The sequence below is a fragment of the Thermobia domestica genome, chromosome 1 (genome assembly GCF_964235325.1).
Source record: "Thermobia domestica chromosome 1, izTheDome1.hap1.1, whole genome shotgun sequence".
NCBI lineage: Eukaryota > Metazoa > Arthropoda > Insecta > Zygentoma > Lepismatidae > Thermobia > Thermobia domestica.
In genome coordinates this window covers 87,950,429-87,966,554 of record NC_137454.1, presented here as the reverse complement: position 1 = coordinate 87,966,554, position 16,126 = coordinate 87,950,429, and positions in this window count along the sequence as shown.

Sequence of the window (16,126 nt, the reverse complement as noted above, 5' to 3'; positions counted from 1 at the left end):
TTCAACGAACAATTGCGTAATATTACCGAGCAAAATAAAACCGTAAAGTGATTCCAACTCCGAAATATTTTTACACAAGTTATAATGCAGTTTGGCCAATAATTTAATATGGGAATGGGGTAATATATTTCGAGATTCCGTTCTAATGCATTGTGAAGACTTACGATATTGTTTTGACCCAATAGAAATCACACCTTGGTTTCTGTGTGAGAAATGTGTCTGAAATGTTTGTAAATTGCTGTTTAATAAACGAAAACGTTCACATAGTACAAAACAGAACGTATCAAATTGGAATTCTACTAAAATATTAATGAAGATGACAAGGTAAAATGCACAGTACATTAAGTTTACAGCACGTAGCTCTTTCATCTGTAAAGTTTTAAAATCGAAGTAATAAAGGATTATGCAGTAGATTAAAGTTACACTTATCATGACAATGAAATAAATTAGCTCTCTCTTCAGACATTTTGATTCCATGCCTAAAAAATAATCAATGTTATGGATTTCTTGAAGAATTGACCTTTGTCTATGTCCCTTTGTAAGTATGATCAAATAGGCAAGCAATGCAGGAATCACACCTGAACATACATCAAACATTTGAACCAGTTTTCTAACATATGATATATTGCGACTACAATCACTACACCAAGCATATAAATATTCATACTTTAAGAATGCAACATAATATGCAAAAAACATAATTAGTATCACGAACGAATATACTTTTGCTGCCAAACTACATTTAATAGACGTGATATTTTTTAAAGTATATGGATTTAGTCCAAAAATTTTGGCCATTATGAAAACAGGTGAACTGGAAGTAATTACATTTATACATATTTCAAATTTCATGTTGATGACAGACAAAAAGTATGTAAACTCAAAATAGTGTAATATAAAGTATTAGTTTGTACAAGTCTCTCTGAACAATCTTGCTAATCTTACAAAACTTATTAGGAAGTTACTGCAACAAGAAAGCAATTAGTTCAACATAAATCTATATTTCAAAAAGTAAATTAATATATGCGTATGAGGTCATAGAAGAACAAGTAATTTGACACTATTTTCTTTGATGTGAGAGTTTCATTGAACTTGTTTGAGTAATGAGTTTGTAGAAGAAGTTCTTTCTTCTAAACTACGATCTGACTAATTAGATTTCCTAAGCTATTATTATTGCTCTATGAAAAGAAATTGACCTTTCGTTCTGCTTCAAATCCAAAGGCTCTAGTACAACAGAATTAATTCTTACAATATTTGATGCGTTTGAACGTGAAAAATCCACTCGTTTTGAGTGTTAAAGTTTCCTTATTGTATGCAAGCAAAAGTAACAAAAAATAGCTCTTCTATCATATTGTATTCCTCACATAGACAAACATTCATTCACGAAATTATTATATTAAAGTGAGGAACTTATAGACCGTAACTTCAACTTGAGTAGAATACAATCATTTTCTGAAGTGCTCAAACACTTTCTTTCTCCTCCTGTCCCTCTCTCTCTCTCTCTCTCTCTCTCTTGTCCCCCACCATATACGTAAATATATAGGGGTCTATGATAAATGGTAAAAGCATAATTAAGATCAACTTTAATATCAAAATTGTGTTTTCTTTGTTAGATAAATTCACATTTCAATTGATTGGTTGGTTCAGTGGTATGTTTACGATTTTGTTTCGGGGGAGGCTTGGCTAACTTTTCCTGGAAATGTGAAAATTCTGCAAGATATTTAATTTACTTTATAATACAATTTCGGGGGGCTTAAGCCCGGAAGCATCACTTAAATACGCCACTGGGTTGGTTCGTATTTATATCATTCGTCAGAAGCGAAGCTATATATGACGAGGCTTACACTTTAAGTGGAATTTGAATCAATATGAGCGCATTCGATGACCTCCCACTTGGAACCAAACTTGAAACCTCATTTATGATAATCACTAGGGCAGTGAGCAGGGCTGACTAAATTTAATTTATTATTGCGTGTATTTTATCATTAAAATAATAGTAGTATAATAGTATTTGAAGAAGATTAATATGATAATAATTTACACTCATTTTGAAATAAAAAGTTATTTCTTTATTTGTATGTTGTTTATATATTCTGCAATAAGAAAGGCAGTTCCACTAAACTTACTCTGTAAATTTCATGAAAGTTTTCTTAAAATAAAGAATTGAAATATATAAATGTGCTTCACAACCACTACACAACATTCAACTCATGCATACTGGGACCACGAAGCTCCAAACTCAAATTCAATTAGTTTTGAATACTACTTTGAAAACAGAGTATTGCTTCCGAGCCTCACAAGATGCAATACCAATGATGAATTCAAGCAAATTTTATCCTGAAATCAGAAGGCCTAGCACATTGTAAATGCAAACAACAAAACCTTAGATACTTTATGGTATCATGAAAGGTAATGCCTTTCAAACATTAACCATTCTCCTGCTCTTCTTCCAGCTTTCATAACCGCGACAAAAATTCTTTTTAAGGTATACACAAATATTTTTATTTTTAATTTACATTTTTTAAATTCAAATATTAGTTATTATTTGAAAGGGGAAAAGATATTTTGGTACTTGAAAGGGGTTCTGAAATTTTTAAGTTCGGATTTCAATAACATGATTTATTTTCTATATATAAATGAAACTTCTAGTTTCAGGTCCCACGGCTGTGCTCTTTAGACTCAGGGAGGCAAATTATTGATGGAAATGAATGATTACAAATTAATTGGTAAATTGATGATGTTGGAGGAAACGGGAGAACTTAGAGAAAATCCACGGACAATCCGTGGTCACAATTGCCTACTAGGAAAGATACCAAAACTACTGGACTATTTACGGGTATAGCTATACTGTATATGGTAGAGACGACTTCGAGACAATTCTGAAGAACCGAAAGTAGGTGCTGATTAAGTACCGATTGCTTATTGTTCATTTATACACTATTATTTATAGAGTTATCAGCTTCAGCAGCATCTAACACCATACGGCAGTAGTTCCTAACCGGTATGTCGCGACACAATGGTGTATGGCGCAGTCACACAGGGTGTGTCACAAAATTTAAAAATCATTAAGCACTTAATAATTAGTTGAAATTAATTTTGACATAGACTGTACCAGTCAAGCCTCCAGGAGCAGCAATAGGGTTACTACATTATACAGAGCGTTCAAAAAGTCTCTATACACCTGAATCGTGGCAAGTCAAAGTATTTGGAGGCTCATGGGGGACATTTCCAACATTTGCTGTGAAAATGTGTGTGTGTATATGCTACGCCCTGTACATAGTGCTTTTAAGCCATAAAATATAATAAATTTTGAGTAAAATAATTTTCTCGTTGCTTTGAATATGTGACAATTCAGGTGTATAGAGACTTTTTGAACGCTCTGTATAATCTTATAGACTTACGCTATTATAATTTATATTACTATTGATAAAAAAAATCAGACAAGTTTGTCGTGGTGTCATGGACGTTGAATTTTAAGTGTGTCGTCAGTCAAAAAAGATTGGGAATCATTGTCATTTGGCATAGAGATCCTTGATGCCCTCACTGCCCTCACAACCATTTTTTTCAATATGTTCATGTGACGTCATATTGTCGATGGAATAGCCAAAAGTAAAGGTTATCAGTTTACACCAGTATTTTATATGCTTTTACGAGATCTGCTGATGGTTGTAAGAATCCTGGGCAACGAAGTCACTATTCTTGAAATATCGAGTTGAAGGCAAGGCGGATCTCAAGCTTAAAGAAGATTTTGTGCCACCAAAAGGCGTAAGTTGCGATAATGAAAGTAATGAAATCTAATATACGGCTATTGATTATATTCCAACGATGATATGTCTATTGTATAAGTTTCCGGAAACATACAGACATCCTTTTCTACTCAAAATTTCCAAGATTTTTTTGATGCTTTAAATGTCTCTATACATTGTTAATTTGTGTTTTCCTAAGTAACGAAAGTAAGCAAAGCTATCCAAATTTTCTCTATCGAAATAGAAAAGTTTGCAAGATATACTATATAATAATATTATAGAGACTCGTCAAAATTATCTTTTCAGGGATGTGCCTTTAACCAAAATTGTGGAACTTCTGCAGTTTCTGATTTATTCTTCTTTTGACCAAAGTCGCAACCATTTCCTTTTCGTTTCTTTCATCTGTTGCTTTCTTTTACTTTGTTTAATAGTACTAGTTTCAGTGTTTTCAGTCTATTGATATTCTTCGATGTAGAAAGTATACTACTTAACATCCATATGTAAATCTTAATGCCAAGCACTTTCCCTATTAATTACATTCATTTATTAATAATAACTTAGTTTGTCTTGGTATTATTAATTTCTTCTTTTAGGAGGAAATGGAACCTATTCTTGGGACGCTGAATCAATTGCAGACAACTACTTCTCGATACCTCTTAGCGTTTTGCTCTGATACCTGTAGAGAGACGGATGGACGGGTAAAGTCGTCTTACACTTCCATCACTTCCATCAATTTTCTAGCATTATTTGGAAGTCTAAAACTGAACAATAATTGATTGATTTAAGGAGTTGGGCATCTCCGAAAAATACGAATTGTTAAACCAGTTCGCCTACACTATGAAACAGAACCTAACACGCATACAAAAAAGATTTTCACATTACTTTAGTCCACGTGAATTAATATAATATTGCAATACAAAGTTGCGAAGGAAAATCTAAATTGCAGAAGGTAGCATCTGATTCAGATTTGTCCTATTAAGTTGTAAAAAGTTATTAGCGAACCCAACCCCCCAAAAATATCCAGAGGTAAGGCATATACAAACCGATAAATTTCGTTGAACTGAACAAAATTATATGAGTAATTGTAGCCTATATCGTCATGCATGGTTTTAGGTAAAATGAGATATTTCAAATATCTCAAACAAAGTCGTTGTCAATGTCAAACAAAGACATATATGAGTCAATATACGATATCGAACTATACAAAATAACATGCTTGGTGAATTCTCATGCATACTTTTTCGAGAAAATCGAAAAAAAATATTTTTGTTGCGCTAAAAATCATGTCACTGGTTGTCAGTAATAGCTGATGGCTTATTCTACTGAAACAGGTTATTTATATATCAAGGCATTTATGTGCTACACATGTAAACAATACACTGTTAGGTATCGTGTATATATATATATATATGCTGTTGATCCTGTTGTAGCAGGTGTACTATGGAGATGGGCAGATGGGAAATAGCGAGTAGAAAGTGTAAGTGACAAACACCTAATTGAGAGTTTCATAACAGGTGCGCAAAAAGAGAAAGTGACTACAGTAATTAAAAATTTACTTTTTGAGCCAATTAAAATTTTACGTTTACAGTAATTAAAAAAAATACTTTATCGAGCCAATTAAAAGTTTACGTTTTGCAAAGAGAAAGTGGGCGTGTCTTGCATCCAGATTGACTATAAGCTTTCAAAATTGGATATTTATCCCATAGTATGTCTGAGGAAGGCTATGTTACATAGCCGAAACTGTAACACAAATATATAATCTTAAAATATATATACTGCTTTGGTCAGTTGGAGTTTTATTAGTAATATATATAATATCTCGAAAGTCCTCTGACAACGGGTAACTCTGTTATTATCGGAGTTATAGCAAAATGTAAGAGAGAAACCGTCTCCAAATATAATGTTTTCAAATGAAGGAATTTTTTACTCTTACGAGCAGTTTGGGCTGTACCTCTTCATGCGTCCAATGTTAAATGAAAATGAAACCTTGCCATTTATTTTAATGCATAACTTAAGTGAATGAAGTTACTGTCTGTTATACTAACGCATAAATGGTCAGCCCCCCATTTCAAACACAACCCCATTCACCATACCCTTACAAAATTTGTCCACCTTCCGTCTCATCCTTCCCTTCCCCAGTCCCTTGTAAATGGCAACGTTGTATTTTCACTTAACATTGGGCGCATAAAGAGTGTACAGCCCAAACATCTCGTCCGATTTAAAATCTTTAGATTGAAAACATTATATTTGGTGACGGCTTCCCCTCTTACATGTTATTGCACCTCTAATAATAAGAGTTACCCTATATCAGGGGACTTTTGACACACCCTGTATATAGAGCCTATATAGGGTGCACCATCTATAATGTCTATCCGTGATAACGAAAAAAAACAATAGAGGGAGAATAGCGAAATTTTGCACGAAGCAACTATAAGGAGGGGGCATCTTTGCATGTATTAAACAGAAACACTTAACAAACAGTGTTGCCAATCCAATATAAAGTTATGTTTTTTTAAATATCACTACGACAGATTATTACATACTTCAAATCAACATGTCAAACGAAAACTTAAAGTATCATATTTATTATTTGGTGTTGCAAACTAAAGATGTTATAGTATCACAAACATCCAAAGTTTGGAAGCCTCTAACGCATATACAGTACACCGGAGATGCACAGAATAAAGCACATCGAAAGTACCTTAGCGTTGGATAGCTGGAGTAGTAGAAAAATGATCGATCTGGAACAACATAGAACATAAGAGAACAACTCACAAGCCCCTGGGAAATTGAGCATCGTACACCGTGAGCCCACGGTCTTTTATGACCTCAAATTTAGGGGTGAATTTAATCCCTTTTATGAGCACTTTTTAGGGGGTGTATTCGTTCTCTTTTACGATCACTTTTTAAGGGGTGAACTCGTTCCCTTTTACGAGCCCCCCTGGGAATTGACCACCGTACAACGTGAGCCCATGGTCTTTTACGACCTCCATTTTAGGGGTGAACTCGTTCCCTTTTATGACCTCCATTTTAGGGGGTGAACTCGTTCCCTATTATGAGCATATTTTCCAACCCCTATTTTAAGATAACAGAAATTACATACGATTACGAACACATAGAAGAGCAGATAACACATAAGAGTACCTAACATAACAAGGGTGTATTCATTCCCTTTTATGAGCATATTTTTCAACCCTTATTTTAACATAGCAGAAATTACACTGAGACTATGAACACACAGCAGAACAGATAATACATAGCACAGCTAATAAAAGAACATGGCATATTTTCCAACCCCTATTTTAAGATAACAGAAATTACATACGATTACGAACACATAGAAGAGCAGATAACACATAAGAGTACCTAACATAACAAGGGTGTATTCATTCCCTTTTATGAGCATATTTTTCAACCCTTATTTTAACATAGCAGAAATTACACTGAGACTATGAACACACAGCAGAACAGATAATACATAGCACAGCTAATAAAAGAACATGGCTTATTTTCCAACCCCTATTTTAACATAGCAGAAATTACACTGAGACTATGAACACATAGCAGAGCAGATAATAAACACAACATCCTCCATTTTAGGGGTGTATTCATTCCCTTTTATGAGCATATTTTTCAACCCCTATTTCAACATGACAGAGACTACGAAACATGGCGGACATAGCACAGGTGGTGTATTCATTTTCTCCACCCCTAATTGAACATAGCAGAAATTACACTGAGACTACGTGACACACAACAACCTCCATTTTAGGGGTGGACTCGTTCTCTTTTATAATTACTTTTCCAACCCCTATTTTACCATAGCAGAAATTACATAAAAAATTTTTTCAACCCCTATTTTAAGACAATGAATACCTATGTAACATAGCGATTCGATACGCTCTTTGAACCGATTTGGATGAAACTCGGCATATGGGGGTTTTCGACCATGCTGAGTACGAATATCATACATTTAGCAATAGGTCATCAGGTACTACATGTCCCAAAATTAGTGGTCATCGAGGTCAAAGGTCAAAATACTTAAAACCTAATAACTCGAAAATGGATCCACATACTGAGATGGTGTTTCCACATTTAGCAAGAGGTCATCAACTACTACAAGTTCCAAAATAGTGATCATCGAGGTCAAAGGTCAAAATACTTAAAACCCAATAACTCGAAAACGAAGCAACGTATTGAGGTGCTCTTTCCAAATCTAGTAATAGGTCATCAACTAGTGCAAGTTCCAAAATAATGACCATCGAGGTCAAAGGTCAAAATACTTAAGACCTAATAACTCGAAAACGGAGCCAAATATCGAAGTGGTGTTTCCACATTTAGCAAGAGGTCATCAACTACTACAAGTTCCAAAAATAGTGACCATCGAGGTCAAAGGTCAAAGTACTTAAAACCTAATACCTCGAAAATCCAGCCAAATATCGAAGTGGTGTTTCCACATTTAGCAATAGGTCATCAGGTACTACAAGTTCTAAAATAATGATCATCGAGGTCAAAGGTCAACATACTTAAAATCTAATAGTTTGTAAACGGAGCCACATATTGAGGTACTGTTTCCAAATCTAGTAATAGGTCATCAAATACTACAAGTTCCAAAATAATGACCATCGAGGTCAAAGGTCAAAATACTTAAAACCTAACAACTCGAAAATGGATCCACATACTGAGATGGTGTTACCACATTTAGTAATTGGTCATCAAATATTACAAGTTCCAAAATAATGATCATCGAGGTCAAAGGTCAAAGTACTTAAAACCTAATAACTCGAAAATGGATTCACATATTGAGGTGCTGTTTCCAAATCTAGTAATTGGTCATCAACTACTACAAGTTTCAAAAAATAATGGTCATCGAGGTCAAAGGTCAATCTCGTGAATGAAACCACATATTGAGATAACGTTTCCTCATTTAGTAAATTTGTGTGATCTATTCAATTTTGTACAAAGCAGAAAAAAAGTGAAGAAGGAATAAATTTGAGTGGCTTATTTACTTTTGTATTAATGAGAAAGAAATCAAAGGAGCACAATTTTAACTATCTCCAGAATTTCTGTACCTTTTTGGGCTATTCAAATGGAATAACATGAAAGAAAGCAAAGATATGCCGTATTACCTAGCTATGTATTATTTAAGCAAAACGAAGGGCTAAATTTGAGAAAGCGAACATGGACCATTTTACTCAAATTTGGATGGAGTATTTATCTTTGTATGAACCAGAAAAAAAATGAAGAAAATCCGTTTTAACTAGTTCAATATTTCTGTATAATTTTGTACTACCCAAATAAACGAAATTTTATTTTTGTACCAATCACAAGAAAATCAAAGAAGGGTCATTTTATACCTTTTTTGTGCTATTCAAATAATAGAGGGAACAAATTTCAGTGGTCTATTTTATTTTTGTACCAATCAGAAGAAAAGCAAAGATATACCATTTTAACAATTTAAACAAACGAAAAGATAAATTTGAATGACCTATTCAATTTTGTACCAACGAGAAATGCCATTTTGTACTACTCAAATAAACAAAAAAGAACCGAAGAAGGTTCATTTTAACTAACTCAGACTTTTATACCATTTTGTACGACTCCAATAAACGAAGGAATACCAACCAGAAAAAAAACGAAGTGAAGATTAGGTAGATTATTTTCTTTTGTACCAACTAGAAAAGAGAAGAAGAGCTACTTTTACTAGCTCATTATGTACTGTTTAAACAAACGAAAATTGAGCATTATGTAACTTTTGAACTACTGAAATGTTCTATTTTTGTATCAATCAGAAAAACCCGAAGAAGGATCATTTTAACAAGTTCATAATTTCGATGTTCTACTTTTTATACCAACGAGAAAAAAATGAACTAGCTGAATATACGAAATAATAAATTTAAGTGACCTATTCAATTTTGTACCAATGAGAAATGGCATTTTAACTGGTTCAAAAAAGACGAGGAAGGACTATTTTATATAATTTTACCACTCAAATAAACAATGGAGTATTTAGTTTTGCACCATTTTGGAGTATTCAAATAAACAAAGGAATAAATTTGAGTGACTTATAATTTGTGTCAACTCTAAAATCAATTAAACGAAGTAATGCATTTGAGTGAGCTATTTAATTTGAAAAAACCGAAGTTGAGTATTTTATACCATTTTGTCTTATTTCAACAAAGGAATAAGCAAAAAAGGATCATTTTATATCATTTTAAACTAGTCTAATAAACGAAGGCATAAATATGAGTGAGCTATTTAATTTTGTAGCAACCAAAGGATTTTCACGAAAGAACAAAATTGTACTAATCAGAAAAAGCGAAGAAGATCCATTTTAACTAACTGAGAATTTCTGTACCTTTTTGTACTATTTAAACAAACGATGAGATAAATTTGAGTGGCCTGTTTTTTGTACTAACCAGAAAAATCGAAGAAGGTCCAATTTAGCTAACTCAGAATTTATGTACCTTTTGTACTAGCCCAATGAACGAAAGAACAATTTTGGGTGTTCTACTTTTTATACCAAACAAAGAAGAACCATTTTGTACTACTCAAATAAACGAAAGAAAAAACGAAAAAAGACCAATTTAACTAGCTCAGAATTTATATACGTTTTGTTTAGGTGTCCTACTTTTTGTACCAGCGTGAAATGCCATTTTAACCAGCTCAGTAGTATTAAAATAATCAAAAAAAACCGAAGAAGGATCATTTTAACTAGCTCAGAATTTCTGTACTTTTGTGTCATTCAAACAAATGAAGAAACTAAATTTGGATGGAGTATTATTTTTTGTGCCAAGCAGAAAAAGGAAAGAATTTGTACTGACCAGAAAAGGCGAAGAAGGATTTAAATAAACGAAGGAATAAATTTGAGTGATCTATTCAATTTTATACCAATCAGAAGAAAAGCAAAGAAGGGCCATTTTAACTAGCTGAGTATTTTTGTGCTACACAAATCAACAAATGAATAAATTTGAGTGACCTATTCAATTTGGTATCAACAAGAAATACCATTTTAAATAACTCAGCATCTTATACCTTTTTGTGCTATTTAAATAAACGAAGAAAGCGAAGGAGGTCCAATTTAGCTAACTCAGAATTTTATACCGTTTTGTACTAATCAAATAAACGAAGGAATAAATTTTTGTGACCTATTCAGTTTTGAAAACAAGCAGGAAAAGAAAAGAATTAACATTTTGTACTAATCAAATAACCATATTAACTAACTCAAGGAAACGAAAGAATAAATTTTGAGTGGCTTAAGCAAAGAAGGTCAATTTGTACCTTTTGTGCTATTAAAACTGAGTGACCTATTCAATTTTATACCAAGTAGAAAACATTTTGTTTGCAATTAAAAAAAACGGAGAAGGTCTATTTTATGTACATTTTGTACTACTCAAATTCTACTTTCTGTACCAACCAGAGAAAAACAAAGAAATACCATATTCTGCTACTCAAACAAATGACGGAATAAGCTCAGAATTTCTATACCTTTTTGTGTTATTCAAATAAACGAAGGAATAAATTTGTGTGACCTATTCAGTTTTATACCAACCATAAAGGTCCATTATAACAAACTCGGTATTTTTATACCATTTTGTATTACTCTATTTCATTTTTGTAACAATCAGAAGAAAACAGCTCAGAATTTTATACCTTTGTGGTGTTACATTTTGTATATTTTTGTGTCATCCAGGGAACAATTTAAATTGACTCTCCCGTCACTAAGAAAGGCTCATAAAATATTGAACGTGAGATTTAACAAACGAGAGTTGAGTCATAATTGTGTAGAACAGACTACATAGCAATTTGCGTAACAGCATACTTGACCATTTTGAATCACAGCAGAAAAAGAGATTATATCAAAGTAAGAGAAGTTTTCAAAGTTCCATGTTGCTGCAGATATTTAACATTTGTATTGCTAGTATAGTGAGAGTCCTAAGGTACTGCGTATTGCTCAACGATTCAATTATTTTTTAAAACTTTTATCCTCGTCTAAGGTAAATTATATGAAACTTCAAATATATATTTTTGCATTTATGTATTTTATTATAATGGAATATAAGTTTATAGAGTATATTTGGAAAATAATAGAACATACATCATGATGTTGTATATTGCTTGAAACATATTATTAAACAAGGAGAATGCATAGAATGCTTTTATTGTAGGTATATAAATAGATGTATCACACTTGATTTGTTTTTGCTGAAGAGCATGGAGAATGTTTATGTTTCACCTAGAGAAAAAGAAATTCAACGTGAAAACGAAAAACCTATACTGTTAATCCAGCCGTCTGACCCCGATTTGCCAGATGAATTACGTGATAAAGTGAGAATCATATATCCAACACAAGAAATAGAAGAAGTGTTTTATTTTAGACGCTATAATAGATATAATGATGAAATACTTCTTCTATTTCTTGTGTTGGATATATGATTCTCACTTTATCACGTAATTCATCTGGCAAATCGGGGTCAGACGGCTGGATTAACAGTATAGGTTTTTCGTTTTCACGCTGAATTTCTTTTTCTCTAGGTGAAACATAAACATTCTCCACGCTCTTCAGCAAAAACAAATCAAGTGTGATACATCTATTTATATACCTACAATAAAAGCATTCTATGCATTCTCCTTGTTTAATAATATGTTTCAAGCAATATACAACATCATGATGTATGTTCTATTATTTTCCAAATATACTCTATAAACTTATATTCCATTATAATAAAATACATAAATGCAAAAATATATATTTGAAGTTTCATATAATTTACCTTAGACGAGGATAAAAGTTTTAAAAAATAATTGAATCGTTGAGCAATACGCAGTACCTTAGGACTCTCACTATACTAGCAATACAAATGTTAAATATCTGCAGCAACATGGAACTTTGAAAACTTCTCTTACTTTGATATAATCTCTTTTTCTGCTGTGATTCAAAATGGTCAAGTATGCTGTTACCCAAATTGCTATGTAGTCTGTTCTACACAATTATGACTCAACTCTGGTTTGTTAAATCTCACGTTCAATATTTTATGAGCCTTTCTTAGTGACGGGAGAGTCAATTTAAAAAGTTCTCTGGATGACACAAAAATATACAAAATGTAACACCACAAAGGTATAAAATTCTGAGCTGTTTTCTTCTGATTGTTACAAAAATGAAATAGAGTAATACAAAATGGTATAAAAATACCGAGCTTGTTATAATGGACCTTTATGGTTGGTATAAAACTGAATAGGTCACACAAATTTATTCCTTCGTTTATTTGAATAACACAAAAAGGTATAGAAATTCTGAGCTTATTCAGTCGTTTGTTTGAGTAGCAGAATATGGTATTTCTTTGTTTTTCTCTGGTTGGTACAGAAAGTAGAATTTGAGTAGTAGAAAATGTACATAAAATAGACCTTCTCCGTTTTTTTTAATTGCAAACAAAATGTTTTCTACTTGGTATAAAATTGAATAGGTCACTCAGTTTTAATAGCACAAAAGGTACAAATTGACCTTCTTTGCTTAAGCCACTCAAAATTTATTCTTTCGTTTCCTTGAGTTAGTTAATATGGTTATTTGATTAGTACAAAATGTTAATTCTTTTCTTTTCCTGCTTGTTTTCAAAACTGAATAGGTCACAAAAATTTATTCCTTCGTTTATTTGATTAGTACAAAACGGTATAAAATTCTGTGTTAGCTAAATTGGACCTCCTTCGCTTTCTTCGTTTATTTAAATAGCACAAAAAGGTATAAGATGCTGAGTTATTTAAAATGGTATTTCTTGTTGATACCAAATTGAATAGGTCACTCAAATTTATTCATTTGTTGATTTGTGTAGCACAAAAATACTCAGCTAGTTAAAATGGCCCTTCTTTGCTTTTCTTCTGATTGGTATAAAATTGAATAGATCACTCAAATTTATTCCTTCGTTTATTTAAATCCTTCTTCGCCTTTTCTGGTCAGTACAAATTCTTTCCTTTTTCTGCTTGGCACAAAAAATAATACTCCATCCAAATTTAGTTTCTTCATTTGTTTGAATGACACAAAAGTACAGAAATTCTGAGCTAGTTAAAATGATCCTTCTTCGGTTTTTTTTGATTATTTTAATACTACTGAGCTGGTTAAAATGGCATTTCACGCTGGTACAAAAAGTAGGACACCTAAACAAAACGTATATAAATTCTGAGCTAGTTAAATTGGTCTTTTTTCGTTTTTTCTTTCGTTTATTTGAGTAGTACAAAATGGTTCTTCTTTGTTTGGTATAAAAAGTAGAACACCCAAAATTGTTCTTTCGTTCATTGGGCTAGTACAAAAGGTACATAAATTCTGAGTTAGCTAAATTGGACCTTCTTCGATTTTTCTGGTTAGTACAAAAAACAGGCCACTCAAATTTATCTCATCGTTTGTTTAAATAGTACAAAAAGGTACAGAAATTCTCAGTTAGTTAAAATGGATCTTCTTCGCTTTTTCTGATTAGTACAATTTTGTTCTTTCGTGAAAATCCTTTGGTTGCTACAAAATTAAATAGCTCACTCATATTTATGCCTTCGTTTATTAGACTAGTTTAAAATGATATAAAATGATCCTTTTTTGCTTATTCCTTTGTTGAAATAAGACAAAATGGTATAAAATACTCAACTTCGGTTTTTTCAAATTAAATAGCTCACTCAAATGCATTACTTCGTTTAATTGATTTTAGAGTTGACACAAATTATAAGTCACTCAAATTTATTCCTTTGTTTATTTGAATACTCCAAAATGGTGCAAAACTAAATACTCCATTGTTTATTTGAGTGGTAAAATTATATAAAATAGTCCTTCCTCGTCTTTTTTGAACCAGTTAAAATGCCATTTCTCATTGGTACAAAATTGAATAGGTCACTTAAATTTATTATTTCGTATATTCAGCTAGTTCATTTTTTTCTCGTTGGTATAAAAAGTAGAACATCGAAATTATGAACTTGTTAAAATGATCCTTCTTCGGGTTTTTCTGATTGATACAAAAATAGAACATTTCAGTAGTTCAAAAGTTACATAATGCTCAATTTTCGTTTGTTTAAACAGTACATAATGAGCTAGTAAAAGTAGCTCTTCTTCTCTTTTCTAGTTGGTACAAAAGAAAATAATCTACCTAATCTTCACTTCGTTTTTTTTCTGGTTGGTATTCCTTCGTTTATTGGAGTCGTACAAAATGGTATAAAAGTCTGAGTTAGTTAAAATGAACCTTCTTCGGTTTTTTTGTATATTTGAGTAGTACAAAATGGCATTTCTCGTTGGTACAAAATTGAATAGGTCATTCAAATTTATCTTTTCGTTTGTTTAAATTGTTAAAATGGTATATCTTTGCTTTTCTTCTGATTGGTACAAAAATAAAATAGACCACTGAAATTTGTTCCCTCTATTATTTGAATAGCACAAAAAAGGTATAAAATGACCCTTCTTTGATTTTCTTGTGATTGGTACAAAAATAAAATTTCGTTTATTTGGGTAGTACAAAATTATACAGAAATATTGAACTAGTTAAAACGGATTTTCTTCATTTTTTTCTGGTTCATACAAAGATAAATACTCCATCCAAATTTGAGTAAAATGGTCCATGTTCGCTTTCTCAAATTTAGCCCTTCGTTTTGCTTAAATAATACATAGCTAGTTAATACGGCATATCTTTGCTTTCTTTCATGTTATTCCATTTGAATAGCCCAAAAAGGTACAGAAATTCTGGAGATAGTTAAAATTGTGCTCCTTTGATTTCTTTCTCATTAATACAAAAGTAAATAAGCCACTCAAATTTATTCCTTCTTCACTTTTTTTCTGCTTTGTACAAAATTGAATAGATCACACAAATTTACTAAATGAGGAAACGTTATCTCAATATGTGGTTTCATTTACGAGATTGACCTTTGACCTCGATGACCATTATTTTTTGAAACTTGTAGTAGTTGATGACCAATTACTAGATTTGGAAACAGCACCTCAATATGTGAATCCATTTTCGAGTTATTAGGTTTTAAGTACTTTGACCTTTGACCTCGATGATCATTATTTTGGAACTTGTAATATTTGATGACCAATTACTAAATGTGGTAACACCATCTCAGTATGTGGATCCATTTTCGAGTTATTAGGTTTTAAGTATTTTGACCTTTGACCTCGATGGTCATTATTTTGGAACTTGTAGTATTTGATGACCTATTACTAGATTTGGAAACAGTACCTCAATATGTGGCTCCGTTTACAAACTATTAGATTTTAAGTATGTTGACCTTTGACCTCGATGATTATTATTTTGGAACTTGTAGTACCTGATGACCTATTGCTAAATGTGGGAACACCACTTCGATATTTGGCTGGATTTTCGAGGTATTAGGTTTTAAGTACTTTGACCTTTGAC